Source organism: Rhineura floridana, chromosome 2 (assembly GCF_030035675.1).
Source record: "Rhineura floridana isolate rRhiFlo1 chromosome 2, rRhiFlo1.hap2, whole genome shotgun sequence".
Taxonomy (NCBI): Eukaryota; Metazoa; Chordata; class Lepidosauria; order Squamata; family Rhineuridae; genus Rhineura; species Rhineura floridana.
Genome location: NC_084481.1, coordinates 174,846,962 through 174,861,059, shown reverse-complemented (window position 1 = coordinate 174,861,059; position 14,098 = coordinate 174,846,962). Strand labels below are relative to the sequence as shown.

General features: G+C 43.7%; 1 long non-coding RNA gene across 1 annotated transcript in view; it reads right to left on the bottom strand.

Moving 5' to 3' along the window:
* Positions 1-14,098, bottom strand: part of LOC133378372 (uncharacterized) — a 66,526-nt gene that overhangs the window by 19,855 nt on the left and 32,573 nt on the right. The window contains exon 3 of the long non-coding RNA XR_009760982.1: positions 4,770-4,956. This is a non-coding gene — a long non-coding RNA (uncharacterized LOC133378372). The remainder of the gene's footprint in view (positions 1-4,769; positions 4,957-14,098) is intronic.

Below are 14,098 nucleotides of genomic sequence, written 5' to 3'. Positions count from 1 at the left end.
GAAAAGTTCTTCTCCCTCTCTCATAATACTAGAACTCGTGGACATTCAAAGAAGCTGAATGTTGGAAGATTCAGGACAGACAAAAGGAAGTACTTCTTTACTCAGCGCATAGTTAAACTATGGAATTTGCTCCCACAAGATGCAGTAATGGCCACCAGCTTGGATGGCTTTAAAAGAAGATTAGACAAATTCATGGAGGACAGGGCTATCAATGGCTACTAGCCGTGATGGCTGTGCTCTGCTACCCTAGTCAGAGGCAGCATGCTTCTGAAAACCAGTTGCCGGAAGCCTCAGGAGGGGAGAGTGTTCTTGCACTCGGGTCCTGCTTGCGGGCTTCCCCCAGGCACCTGGTTGGCCACTGTGAGAACAGGATGCTGGACTAGATGGGCCACTGGCCTGATCCAGCAGGCTCTTCTTATGTTCTTATGTTCTTAAAGCTTTTATATATAGCATACTGTGCTTCTGAAGGATTATATAGCAAGGTTTTTTTTTTGAGGTGTAGATATTCTGGAGTGCACCTGAATTTCACTGATTTCAAGGAGACTTAAGTACTGTCATATATTTCTGAACTGAGCCTCCACCCTAACCAGCTGATGTTGCAAGATTTTATTTTATTTTTTGCTTAAAGCATTTATATGCTGCCCTTCAGTTTACCAAAATTCCGAACAAGGTTAAACAGCATGAATACTTAAAATAAAACAGGATTTAAAATAGACCCAACAAAAACAGTAAACACACAGAGAAACAAAAACTTAAGACCGGCAGGAGACGGGAACATCACCCCCAAGGAAAAAGAGTTGGCTGCTTTGTTGCTGTTGGATCGCCTCTCCGCCTTTACCACCTTCTTTGGGGGAGTTGTGTTAATGTGGGTGCTTGCCTGGGTGAGGGAAGCCACATTGGGGCATGTGTCAAGGGAGTGATGGGGGAAGGGTGGGAGGCCAATGTATAGCGAGGCTGGGCGGCAGATGCTGGTGGGGAGCTAGGGGCAGGCCATGTCAGAGAAGAGGAACCAGAGAGAGATGCATAATATCTGTCCCTCGTTCCGGGCCTGTCCAGAACCAACAGACAGCTAGGGGTGGCCAGTCTCCATACTCCGACCTTCGATTACTGCTGTGCAATGCCAGGTCTGTAGCCCTAAAAACATCCCTCATCCATGATATGATTTTAGATGAGGGAGCGGACCTGGCATGTATTACGGAAACCTGGCTGGATGATGCAGCTGCTCCTGTCTTGACTGCCATGTGCCCGGCTGGGTTTTCGTATGCACAGCAGCTGAGGGTCGGTAGTCGGGGAGGGGGAGTGGTGGTTATTTATCGAAGGTCTTTGGTTTTCACCAGACTCCTCTCTGTGAGACCAGGGTGGCAGATTGCATGTACTGGAGGTTGGGCCCAAAGGGCAGTTTAGGGATTCTGCTCGTGTACCGTCCACCCCGCTGCACGACAGACTCCCTGGCCGAGGTGCTAGAAGTGGTCTCGGATGTACGGGTGCAGTCCCCAAACCTTTTGGTGTTGGGGGACTTCAATGTGCATTCGGAGGCCACTCTCACTGGGGCACCTCAGGACTTCTTGGAAACCATGACTTCCTGAGAGCTGCACCTTATTTCTATGGGGCCCATCCATGTAGCCGGGCATGCACTTGACCTTGTGTTTGTCTCGGGAGAGGAGGGAAGTGATCTGAAAATTGGGAATACTTCCATCATACCCTTGTCATGGTCAGACCGCTATTTGGTGAAGGTAGACTTTTCGATGCCACAAACCCTCTGTGGGGGTGGAGGACCCATTAAGATGGTCTGCCCCAGGCGTTTGATGGATCCTGATGGATTCCTGAACGCGCTTGGGGATTTGGAGCAGGCACACAGCCACTCGGCTGATGCCCTGGTGGAAGGTTGGAATACCGCAATCACCGGAGCATTAGACCGGGTGGCTCCGAAACGCCCTCTCCCCCAGAATAGAACTCAGACGGCACCGTGGTTTACCCCACGGTTGTGGGTTCTGAGGCGGGAGGTGAGACGGCTAGAGCGCCGGTGGCGGAAGTCTCGCTCTGATGACGATTGAATACATGTTAGAGCTCCGGCGGCAACCTATCATGTGGCAATAAGGGCAGCAAAAAGAGATTTTTATGCTGCCTCTATTGCATCTGCGGAGTGCTGTCCCAGGAGACTGTTCCAAGTGGTCTGGAGCCTGGTCGGTCCAGTTGCTCCGGAATCGATGGAACATGATAAGGTCACCTGTGACAAATTTGCAGAGCACTTCACGGAGAAAATCGATCGTATCAAAAGTGCTATTCCGTACGCTGTGGATACAGGGAGTGAGCCAGAGGTAACCAGTGCTGCTCTGGTGGTGTGGGATAGGTTCCAGCTTCTTCCTTCTGATGAAGTGGACAAGGTGCTTTCAACCTTAAAGCCAACCACCTGCTTACTTGATCCTTGCCCATCATGGCTCATTATGAGCTGTAAAGATAAACTGGGCGAGGGGATCAAGCTGGTGGTAAATGCTTCACTTGAACAGGGAGTAATGCCATCAGCGCTCAAGGAGGCAATAATAAAACCATTCTTAAAGAAGTCCTCCTTGGACCCTCGAGATTTGAATAACTTCCGCCCAGTTTCAAACTTGCCATTCTTAGGCAAGGCAATTGAGCGGGTGGTGGCAAAGCAGTTGCAAGCGCACTTGGAGGAAGCAGATTATCTGGATCCATTTCAATCGGGTTTCAGGCCTGGACATGGGACTGAAACAGCATTGGTCACCTTGGTAGATGATATGAGGAGGGCATGGGATAGGGGCGAAGGCACCTTCCTTGTCCTCCTCGATCTCTCAGCCGCTTTTGATACCGTTGACCACGGTATCCTCTTGGACCGCCTGGAGAGGTTAGGCATGGGAGGCACTGTATTGCAGTGGTTCCACTCCTTCCTCTCCAGTAGGTACCAAATAGTAGCATTGGAGGAGGAGGTTTCGGACCCTTGGCCTGTCACTTGCGGGGTGCCACAGGGTTCCATCCTCTCTCTGATGTTGTTTAACATCTATATTAAGCCGCTGGGGGCGATCATCAGGAGATTTGGGCTGCAGTGTCATCAGTATGCGGATGACACGCAGCTCTATCTCTCATTTAAATCTTCACCAAGGTTGGCTGTAGAAACCCTGTCCAAGTGCCTGGAGTCAGTGAGTGGCTGGATGGGGAGGAATAAGCTGAAACTGAATCCAGACAAAACTGAGGTACTGTTTGTGGGAGACAAGGGAAGGTTGGGGGATATAGACCTGGTGCTTAATGGGGTTTGTTTGCCCCTAAAAGACCAGGTCTGCAGCCTGGGGGTCATCCTTGATTCCCAGCTGTCCATGGAGGCTCAGGTTTCGGCTGTGAGCCGGGCGGCACTGTATCAACTCCATCTGATATGGAGGCTGCGCCCCTACCTTCCCAACCATCTGCTCCCACCAGTAGTACATGCCCTGGTCACCTCTCGCCTAGACTACGGTAATGCGCTCTACATAGGGTTACCCTTGAAAACGGTTTGGAAGTTGCAACTGGTACAGAATGCAGCGGCTCGCCTGATCAAAAGCAGCTGCCGGCAGGACCATATCACTCCAGTGTTAATGGAGTTGCACTGGATACCGGTTGCTTACCGAGCCCAATTAAAGGTGTTGGTTTTAACCTTTAAATCCCTATACGGTTTTGGACCAGTCTATCTGAAGGAGCGCCTCCAGCATCGGCAAGGATGCCGCTCAACGAGATCAGCCTCAGAAGACTTTCTCTCGATCCCACCGGTTAAAACAGCTAGGCTGGTGAGGACCAGAGGGAGGGCCTTTTCAATAGTGGCCCCCATCCTATGGAATTCTCTCCCAAATGATCTCCACCATGCCCCTTCTCTGATAAGCTTCCGCCGGACTTTGAAGACTTGGCTTTTCCGGCAGGCCTTTGGAATGGGTTAAGTTTTACTGTTGGGTTCTTAAATTTTAATTTTTAATGTTCAATGTATTTTTATCTTGTACGTCGCCCAGAGTGGCTGGTCAACCAGCCAGATGGGCGACTAATAAATATAATATAATAATAATAATAATAATAATAATAATAATAATAATAATAATAATAATAATAATAATAATAATAAATCAGTGGGAATCATTGGCTAAACCAGCTATGCAGAATACTGGAAGTCCTAGTAAATAGAAACATCTCCTAGTGAGCAAAGAACATAAAACTCAGTGCTCGGAGCCATCCCCATGACACCAAAGTTGGTACTAACCCCCTTCTCTCAATTCCTCCCAAATTCCTTCTCAAAACGTACAGCTTTGGTCCTCCTCCACAAATGAAACACAATCTACAGTATGTGTAACTGAAAGTGCTTGTCCTCATCCTTTGTTATCTTTGTTACTCTCCCCCTGCTATCTCCCCAACTGCTTGTTTGCTTGATTGCTTGTTTATATTAATATTTTTTTAGATGCACTATTCAAGGTGGCTGGTGAAATTTAAATTATAAGCTTCTCAGGGAAGGGGCTCAGTGGAGGCTGGCCCATTAGGGCAAATGGGCCACTGCCCCACCAATCTCAATCCACCCTCAGCCCCCACCTGCCTGCCTTCTCACTTACATCTGGTCCAGGGGGTGGCCCTGGCTGTCAGCTTCCTCCTCCTCAGTCTCACTGTTGTCCCTTGTAGAACTCAGAGCTTGGAAGTAACTCATTACAAATAATGAGTTACCTGTAATTTATTACTTTTTTTAGAAATGAGTGGGTAACTTCATTACATTTTGCTAGTAATAGAACGAGTAGTCATTTCCTTACTTTTGAGCAGCAACTGCAATGTTTCCTTCGTTACTTTTGGGCGTTCTGTGGAAAAAGGGGAAGTCTTCTGCTCCTCTGATTGGTGGACAAAAGACATGTGCCTCACACTGGGCTTCTGTGCAGCATTGCTCTTCCCTCGTGCTCTGTGTTAGGAGGCCACAAGGGAGGAAGTGGAGAGCCAGACGGTCTATGGAGTGGAGAGAGAGAGAAAATTGCTTTAAAAAGGTGGGAGGAGCTGACCTTTTTGGGACATTTTCCCCTCAACTAAAATCTACCCTCCTGTAACTTAAGCCCATTAGATCCAGTCCTAACCCAGAGGTCTTTGTACTCTTCTATGTGGCAACCCTGGAGTTACTTGAAGACTACCATCATGTACCCCCACTCAAGCCTTTTCCAGAATAAACCTACCCAGTTCACTTAATATTTCATCATATAACTTGTTTTTCAAACCCCTGATGATCTCCATTTTTGTCCTCTGAACCCATTCCAATTTGTCTAGCTCAGCACCCAGAACTTGATGCAATGCTCCAACTGAGGCCTGACTAGTGCAGAATTATGTGAACATTTACTTCTTATGACTTGCAAACTCCAGTTCTAATGAATGCAGCCTAAAATTCATTTTGCCTTTGTGCTCCCACTGGGGTGAATGGGAGCTTCCCCCCAAGCAAACTACAGGGCAGCAGTGATGCAGTTCAGGACTCAAAGGGCTAAATGCTTCCACTACCACACCAGGGTCCCAACCTATGTCAGACCCCCACACTGGCTATTTGTGAAAGAAAAAAAGTGCATTCAAGGACAAACCATATGATTAATGTCATGTGTAGATTAAATTGGCCCTCAGTGGCTCTTTCTGCCTGCTTGTCTTGTCCCTGGTTCTACTACCCTCTGTGTGTGTGTGCTTGTTTTAGGCTACTTAGATGTGCAGCAGCCAAGGCTAGCACCTTGTAGGCATTTTTTTAAAAAGTAACTAAAATGTAACTGTAGTGATTACTTCTGAGAAAAAGTAAAGTAATCAGTTACTTTCAGAGCAATTGAAATTGTAATGGTAATTACTACTTTCGGGGGTCATGTAACTCTAACTGTAATTTATTACTTTTTAAAAGTAATCTTCCAAGCTCTGCTCTCAGCCAGTCAGCATAATCTCTCTCACTCAGCCACCTCAAAGACCCTGCCCTGCCAAAACTAAGGGACACTCACCCAAGCAAACATTTTCCCCTGAGATGCAAAAGAGTTAAAAAAACTGCAGGTGCAGCAAAGTAGCAGGCAGGGTGGTGGAGGCCGCTTTACGTGCCAAGTGCAAACACAGTATGCACACACACAGATTGTCATCTTTCACCTCCACAGTTCTTTACCTCCATTCTTCTGCTGCCTCATTCTCCTTTATCCATGTTCTTGCCCTCTGACTCCTTTCTCCCTCCACTCCATTCTTCTCCACCACCATCCATTCTTTTAAACAATTGTTTTCTCCACTCAACCTGTCTCGCTCTCCACCTTCTCCCTCGTCGCCTCCTACCCACCCTCAGAACATGAGGGAACAGAGATGCTGCACAGAAGCCCAGTTTGAGGCACACGATTTTCATCCACAAATCAGAGGAGCAGAAGACTTCCCCTGCTCCCCCCCAAAAAAAAGTAATGCTGGATTCATTACAATTACTCCTCAAAAGTAATAAAATTACTACTTGTTCTATTACAATCAAAATGTAAAGGAATTACCCACTTGTTCATCAAAAAAGTAATAATTACAAGTAATTCATTTTTTGCAACTAATTACTTCCAAGCTCTGGTCTTAATATTGTTGCTTCCTCCCTGCTAAAACAAGATCAGCACAGCACATGTCTTGTTTCTGTTACTTGGGCTGATTGCACGTGTTGCCACCACTCACCATATGCTCAGAGGCACATGTTACCAAATTCTTCCAAGCTACACAACAAATGGATTGGACTGTGAAAAACCAACCCAAATTGTGTTGCATTTTGACAACTTTGTAGGGCAGTAAAATATCTCAGAGAGGAGGTCAGGTCTCCTGCTTCCCTGGTGCATTCACTATAGCTGCCCAATTTCTCTGCTTTTTAAAGTTTGATAGAAATATCTGTTGGCTATGGGTACATTCTTAAATCACAAGGGTTTGTGCCTATTAGTGAATAGGGACATGGTTATGTGGGCTGTCATGACAAGCTCCTGTATTTCACATTTCAAAAAATTGCCACTAAATCATTGGGAATTAATTATACTTGGACCTCTTGTAACTATTGTTAATAATGATCCAGTAACATTGTTTAGATGGCCATCATCTTGGCATAAAGGACTACTAACTATGATAAAATGTAGAAAGTGGCACAGAATCTTGTATTTTGGAAAAAAAAGTATCTTGGGGGAGAAAAGCTGGAAATATGAATGGTCTGCAAAAATAGCTGCTTAGTTCCAAGCTTTAACGTGACACTTCAGGATTTTTCTTTTAAGTTTTCATCTATGTGAGGCTGAGAAAAAGTGATGGAGATTGACAGGCAGAGGAAGTGGCACTAGGATGACATGAAGCTGTCAAGGGGGGGAAATCAGCTTCAAACAAAAGCAAACATTAGGAAAGTTCAACTTATGAATGGTGCTTCCAGCCGGTAACAAAAGAGCCACAAGGCCTTTTCCTCTCTGCAGCTGCTGGTAATGCAGAACACAGTGCCATTGAAGAGGAAGGACACCTGCTTACAGTTGCAATGAGAAGGATTATATGATTCCAGCCAGCCATGGTCAACATAGTATTTATATGAATGGTACTTGATTTCCGGTCTTATACCATGCATTTCATCAACCTTTTTCCAATTGGATAAGCATTGTAACATGTGATCCTGCACCTGAAGTCTGAAGGTGGAATGGTGCAGCTCTTCCTGAACCATGTGGTTCTGATGACTGCATAGCTTGGTTGCAATCCCTCTTTCTCAAACATCACTTCTACAGCCTTTTTTAAAAAGAGTTTTAAAAAAATCATCCTGAATTATCACATCGATATCTGATCACGGTGCATGTGTGTGTGTGAATAAAGTCATGCAGTATATGTGTAAGCGTGAATAACTGCATATTCTCTTTATCACTTTGTAGCCCTGTGCAGATAATTACAAGCATAATACACTGAATGGATGGAGGCTATTATTGTTGTTGTTGTTATTAATATTCTTTTATTACCTGCCCTTCACTCAGAAGGTCACAATAATTTTAAAATAAGGCATTAAAACAATTAAAAACACTCCAAAAATAGGGTCGGTCCATAAAAATATACATCTCAGGTTAATGAGGTGTCTTCAACATTCACTACAATGAAGTTGCCAGATGCACCTCAGTGGGGAGAGAGTTCCACAACTTTAGGCACCCCCATAGATAATGTCCTCTCCTGCCCCCCTGAGCTTCTGAGGGTGGCAGAACTACCAAAAGGGCCTGTAAGGAAGGAGGCAATATTTCAGATATTTGGGTCATAAGTCATTTAGGTCTTTAAATACTGATGTGAGCACCTTGAATTGGGCCTGGAAACAAATTGGTAACCAATTATGCCAATTATCTGCATGCGACTTATCAGCTGACCATAAGAAAAGTCTGCTGGATCAGGCCAATGGCCCATCTAGTCCAGCATTCTGTTTTCACAGTGGCCAACCAGATGCCTATGGGAAACCCACAAGCAGGATCTGAGCACAATAGCAGTCTCCCTCCTGCAGTTTCCAGCGATTGGTATTTAGAAGCATATTGCCTCTGACAGTGGAGGCAGAACTTAGCCATCAAGGTTAGTAACCTTGTTCTCCATGAATTTGTCTAATTCAATCATCAGGACTTGCAAAACACTGCGTTTTGCCCATTGTGTTTTGGTTTCAAACTGCACGGCAAAAATGAGTTAGTAGATGTCATTGTGATAGCTCACACACACACACAAACACACACACACATATCAAACTTGGCTCACAGGGAGTAGGGGACATAATAATCTGGTCCAATAGCTGGATCCAGTTTCCCACCCTGCCATAAGTAGATTATACTGCTGGTGGACAGATTGAGACTAATGGAATCCACTGGATTCCTGAATACCCTGGGGGAGTTTCCAGTAGATAGAGCAGGTAACCCTGATGAAGCCCTTGTTATGCCATGGAACAATGAGACACATCAGGTTTTAAACACAATTGCCTCTGAACCTCCTCTCCAGCACTGTGGAGCCCAGTTTGCACCTTTGTACACCAGTGAGCTAAGGGCAATGAAACAGGCTGGACAATGGCTGGAGAGCAAGTGGTAAAAGACATGCTGTGAGGCTGATTGGGCACACGTAAAACATCATAACCATGCCTATTTTTGACAGTAAGAGGGACGAAGAAGGCCAACTTTTCTGCCTCCATTGCATCCTTAAGTAGCTGTCCAGTGGAGTTTTTTGGTATTGTCAGAGGACTGTTAACATCAACTCCAGGAAATGAAGTTTTAGACCCTTCAGAAGCCCACTGTGAATTGTTTGCAAGGCACTTTGAGGGTAAAGTTGCTCACCTTCATAACAATCTTGATGCCCCATCTACATCTACTGTAGTCCCCAGTAAAGTGTCTTCTTCAGATCAGTTTCAGTTGATGCAGCCTGATGACATGGACAAGGTTCTTGTGACAATGCAGAAAGAAAAAAAGGGGGGAAACCCCAAGATGCCGAGAAATATGGCTTGTAAAAGTATTCCAAATCCGTTTATTGAAAGGAAACGAGCCATAGGCTTTGGAATACTTTTATGGGAGGCGATTGAGAGGATTGCGGTGCAGCACCTCCCTCTTTCGTTGTTGTTGTTATGTGCCTTCAAGTCGATTACGACTTATGATGACCCTATGAATCAGTGACCTCCAAGAGCATCTGTCATGAACCACCCTGTTAGATCTTGTAAGTTCAGGTCTGTGGCTTCCTTTATGGAATCAATCCATCTCTTGTTTGGCCTTCCTCTTTTTCGTAGAGACCTTATCCTAATACGTGGTTGCACTGGAATTGCTTTTTAAAATGCTTTTAAAGTTGTTTTTTACAGATGTTTTAAAGATGTTTTGTTTTCATATGTTTTTAAAGATGTTTTGTTTTCATATGTTTTAAAGTGCCACCCTGGGCTCCTTTTAGGAGGAAGGGTGGGATATAAATTTAATAATAAAAATAATAAAATAATAGTGCCTTGTGCATAGGACCCATGCAACTGCCAGTTGTGCACTCATAGATTCTGAAACAGATCCTGCAACAGATTTTGTGATGCATGCTTGGAAGCTGTAATAATTCCATTCCACGTGTCCAGTGTACCCTGACTGCATCTGTGCAGAGTTTTTATCTACTTGCTTTTTTCCCAGTCCTTAATGTGAACTTTGTGTGATATACAAGTATACATTAGTTTAATAAAAGACATTACCTGATCACTTTGTTTCTGACCACTGCATCTGGTGTATCCTAACACTTAGTGGAGTGCAAGGGGGTTTCTGTGGCTACTTCCTCTTCTAGTTTTATCGGCAGTACATTGCACTTTGGATTCTTTACTAAGTTCCTGCCATACATACGCAGGTTCACAAACAGTAAGCCATAAACCTACTACAGGAGTAAATCTTATTAATTTCAACAAGCTTCACTTGTAAGCAAGCATGCACAGGATTGGGCTGCAAAACATATGCTTTCTTCCTCAAGGGGGCATCAAAATAACCTCACTTCTTTTGCAACTGTTTTGAGCCAAAATGACGGGCAATTGAAGCACCAGTTAGTTTTAGATAACTATGAAATTGATAAGAAGCCAATTCAGTAAAGTTAATGGCTAGAGTGTTTTGCTCTTTGCAACAGACCAGCATAATTGATGATGTGGCACCTACAGACTGTTAGAATTACAGGTTAGTTGTTGTGAAAACAGATAACATGTTTCCACTGCAGGCTTTTGTTAATGGAACGTGAAGAGAAAAAAGCAAGAAGATTCAGTACTAATTACAGGTATTGCTGAACTCATAGTCTCTTGTCTCTACTTCTACTGCTGCTGCTATTACTGTACTTGGCTCTGCAACCTTTTCTACTCAACTCTGTTACCTCTACTCTACCTCTACTTTTGTTGGGTGTACTCAGCTCCGTTACTTTCCTTATTGACATACAGTATATGCCCTAAAGTGCTATATTACATTCTATGTAACTGTTTAATTTTACATGTCTGAAAATCAGAAGAGTACATCAGAGCTTATTTGGCATATTGGTTGTTTGATTCCATGCAATGAGGTCAAATTAAGTAACTTAGTAGGATCTTTATAGGTTCAAATCATTTCTCCATTATTATCATTATTATTCCCAAGAGGAAATACATACAAATGCAGATTTATTTAATAGAATTATAGAATAGTAGGGATGGAAGGCCATCGAGTCCTGCTCAATGCAGGAATCCAAATTAAAGCATACCAGACAGGTGGCTGTCCAGCTGCCTCTGGAATGCTTCCAGTTTTGGAGAGCCCACCACCTCCCTAGGTAATTGGTTCCATTGTGATACTGCTCGAACAGGACATTTTTCCATATGATCAGCTGAAATCTGGCTTCCCGTAACTTGAGCCCATTATTCCATGTCCTGCACTGTAGGATGATCGAGAAGAGATCCTGGCTCTCCTCTGTGTAACTCAAGTACTTGAAGAGTGCTGTTATATCTCCCCTCAGTCTTCTCTTCTCAAGACTAAACATGTCCAGTTCTTTCAGTCTCTCCTCATAGGGCTTTGTTTCCAGTCCCCTGATCATCCTTGTTGCCCTCCTCTGAACCTGTTCCAGTTTGTCTGCATCCCTCTTGAAGTGTGGTGTCCAGAATTGGATGCAGTACTCAAGATGAGGCCTAACCAGTGCTGAATAGAGGGAAACTAGTACTTCATGCAATTTGGAAATTATACTTCTGCCAGTGCAGCCTAAAATAGCATTTGTCTTTTTTGTGGCCACATCACACAGTTGGCTCATATTCAGCTTGTGATCAACAACAATCCCAAGATCCTATTTGCTATACATTATCAGCATCCCTTATCTATTTATTTTCTCACCCACCCAACTCCAATACAACAGTCACTCTTTCACACAGGCACACAATATTCATATATCACTCACACAGAGAATACAAACAAGTCACACAACTTATTCACATACCCCATTCACTTCATCCCATCCTGTTTCTGCATTAATTTGTGTTTTATTTTTTAAAAATCACATCTACTAATATATTTTTACCACATTTTCTTACAAAATAAATATTTCTAAATGTATTTTGTCTCAAAGTGTTCCTTTTTAAACATATTTTATCCTGCAATAAGCATTTTAAAACATTTTCAGCTGAGAACTGCATTGCAAAGTTCCTAGCAGTGTGAAACCTGAGGGATATGTTTCATTTCTCACATTCGTCCAGGAAAGCAGCATTTCTAACTTGAACTTCCATAGCTGGTAGTTTTTATTATTCAGCTTTGCAATTCCCAATTTAAAGTCTGTGCTACTTTATTCAAGTCACTGTTTACAGTAGCAGTGTTTCTGGGTCCATCACCTGTTAGCAGAGTGACTTGAATAAAGCAGACAGAATCCAGAGAGACAAGAAATCTTGATAATACTTTACTGAATAAACTGAACATGAACAGGGTATAACTTGAGGAGAAATAAACAGAGAATTTCATTGTTCTCAGGTCAGGTCTGGTACACAGCAGCAAGATACTCAACAACTAAACATACAGGTGAAAGCACCTTCAGAACCACACAGCCAATCAGTGAAGATCACACCATTATGCCTGGTTGCTAAGCAACATCTCTACCTGTCCACCTCTTGGCTAGTTGATTTTAACACTAACAGAATTGACTCTTAGGTTATAAACTGAATTATCCCTGCTGTTGTACTTCCAACATGGAATAGGTTTGTACACATCAGAATTTGCAAAGATCAAATTCATCAACCATCCTCAGTGGCATTCAGGCATAACCATGTCAAAAGCCCAACATGTCTTGCATGACAAGTGCTTCAACAGGGTAACTTGCCTATCTACTGGAACACACACACACACATGACATTGAGGAGTCCATTGAATTCCATTAGTCTCTGTGGGCAGGCCATCTTAATCTGTCCACCACTTCTGCAGGGGAAGATTGGAGCTATAGTCCAGACTGCACCAGGAAGTGATCTGACTATGACAAGAGGGTGACATCTACCACTACCATTATTTCCAGACCACCACTTTCTCCATCTTGAGCAAAAACTACATTGAGGGTGTGCATTGCCCTATGTATCAGATCAGTGACAACTTGAGACAGCCCCATGCTCATCCTGTGAAGTCCACATAGACAGGAGCCCCAGATGCACATAGAGGGGGTGGAGGTTATATTAACAACATGCAGTAGAAATGAGCATCAAATGCACACATATCAAGGACTTTCCTCTTACTCATCAACTATTTGATGGGAAGTAACAGTTAGATCAACATGAGGTGTTGCAATCTGCACAGCTGATTTCCAACTGTCAATATGCCAGTATTCCAAGGGGAAAGATACCTGCAATTCAAGGGATACTCCCCATGCTTAAGGTTGTGCTCTAGAGCAGTGTTCTTCAACCTTGAGCATCCAGATGTTGTTGGACCACACCTCCCGTCAACCCCAGCCAGCTTAGCCAATGGCCAATGATAATGGCACTTGTAGTCCGACAATATCTGGGAACCCAAGGTTGAAGAACAGTGTTCCAGAGCAGCCTTTCCCAACCTTTGGGTCCCCAAATATTGCTGGACTACAGTTCCCATAATTCCTGACCATTAGTCATGCTGTCTGGGGCTGATGGGAGTTCTAGTCCAGCAATGTCTGGGGACCCAACCATTGGGAAAGTCTGCTCTAGAGTGTAAAATGGGGAACATGAACAATTGCTATGCAACACACCTTACAGAAGTCAAACATCTGGGATTGTCATTGTCGTCTTTTAATTAAAAATGTATATTGATTGCCAGCATTTTAATATAAACAATTAAAGGAATACTGCACCCTTGAAAAACAACGAACAAAACTCCAGCATGTTTTTCCAACGTTAAGCAATTTATCTTGCTAAAGGCTACATATTTAGAGCAGGAAAGCACTCCAGCTAGATTGATACAGTTGTTGTTTCAGCGCTTGTCCAAATAGCCTTTTATATTGCAATCAAGTAATAGATACAAGATTGACAAGTTACAAAGAAAAGGAGCTTTCAGTCAACAAACAGACTAAAATCCATTATTGCAGTGTGTGCACTGTGTCCTAGACTTGTAAACACACCTTCATTGATCCCATAGAAAGATAGTAATATCTCCCCTAGTATGGCTCAATCAAGATGCTTTTCACAAAGAAAAAGTGCAAACAG